Source organism: Nematolebias whitei, unplaced genomic scaffold (assembly GCF_014905685.2).
Source record: "Nematolebias whitei isolate Nwh7 unplaced genomic scaffold, NemWhi1 Nwh_scaf_13406, whole genome shotgun sequence".
Taxonomy (NCBI): Eukaryota; Metazoa; Chordata; class Actinopteri; order Cyprinodontiformes; family Rivulidae; genus Nematolebias; species Nematolebias whitei.
Genome location: NW_023631951.1, coordinates 1 through 1,457, shown reverse-complemented (window position 1 = coordinate 1,457; position 1,457 = coordinate 1). Strand labels below are relative to the sequence as shown.

Here is a 1,457-nt window from a genome sequence, read left to right as displayed (position 1 = left end):
CGCTCCCTCACTATCCATCCTTCAGTTCAAACAGTCTTATACTGCCATCTGGGGGTTAAAAAAGGTACTACACACAAAAGAACCAACATTTCTTCTTAAATTTGACAAAAATGAGTAATTATTGTTAAATTTCAAACAATATTATCGTTTATCTCAATAATTTCTGAGACGATGAATCGCCCGGCAGGATTTATCGTGACGGGTCTAATTGTAACTGGTCATTGTGTTCGAGCCAGTCCACCTGTTGTAATCGCTTTATAATCACACTTCTTCGGTTCCTTTAGCTTGTCCCAGCGCTGCTCATGAGTCCGGGTGTAGTCATGCCGCACCATCGCCTCCGATACGTCTCAGTAAATGCGCTCGCTGCTTGTGGCGCCGTCCGTCAACACGATGAGGACGTGCAGGTTCAGGTGTAGTTTGCAGTTTTGCTGTGCGGAGCACCTCGGAGCAGCCCGGTCCGGAGTGATTTTTAAGACCGAGTGTGTTGCAGCTCCTCAGACTGAAGAAGTCCTTTGGATGAACGATGAAACGTGTGAACGACAAGGATCCGTCCAGCGCACCCGACTGAACCTGGTTAGATTGAATCAAAGCGTTTTCTGACGAGTGTTCTCACATTGAACGCAGGAGCTGACGGACCACTGCAGCTTTAATGATGCTCTGAACTTCTGGACCAGAAAATGTGTCAAATAATGTTTGTTTTACTAAATAAATCAAGAAGTTGGAGTTGAAGTTTTTCGTGTTTGAGGCGCTCTTCCTCAGGGGTTTAAATAAAGTGGCTGGTTGAACTCCCTCCCTGCAGCCGTCTTGTACGAGCTGCTCTACGACGGCGTCTTTAAGGTGGACCGCAGCGTCCTGGCTCAGTGCCAGCGGGGCGGCCGGCCCAACAACGTCCTGAGCGACGACGCCATGCCCGCCTGCGGCAGCAGCGACGACTCCGAGCCGGACGAGCTGCTGTGGTACGACCCGTCTTTAAAACTCGAGCGACTTGTGTGGAGGGCCGAGTCAGACGGTGTTTTTCTCCTGCAGGGTGGAAAACGAGACGAGCGCGACGTCCTCCAGGTCCAGCAGCCAAAGTTTCAGGGTAACACTTCGTCCCCCGGGCCGTTTGGAACATCCGTCTTCTGGAGGCGGGTTTGAAAATGTTTTTATTTCAGGGTCGAGGCCGCGGGCGGAGGCTGCCCGAGAGGGTGTGGCGGTCTCTGAACCCGACTCTGCTCCGAAACGTCGAGTACGACATCTGGCACAAGAGCAAGAGGGGTGAGGCGCTCGAGGTTTTCTGTTTTTAGCTAGGCTTTGGCTAGTTCTAGGGTGTTTTTAGCTAGCTTTTTGACATTTTTAGCTTTTAGCTAGTCTTTTGCTGCTTTTAGCTTATCGTGTGCTACTTTGACTTTTGAACTGTTGCTATTTTTAACTAGAACTTTGACCTTTTTGAAAACATTCTGTGCGTTTTCGCTTTT

General features: G+C 49.6%; 1 long non-coding RNA gene across 1 annotated transcript; it reads left to right on the top strand.

Annotated features, from left to right (window-relative positions):
• The first annotated feature begins 835 nt into the window (after positions 1-835).
• Positions 836-1,251, top strand: LOC119429972. The gene is made up of 3 exons (XR_005187876.1): positions 836-956; positions 1,027-1,081; positions 1,155-1,251. It is a non-coding gene; the product is annotated as an uncharacterized LOC119429972 (long non-coding RNA).
• The last annotated feature ends 206 nt before the right edge of the window (positions 1,252-1,457 follow it).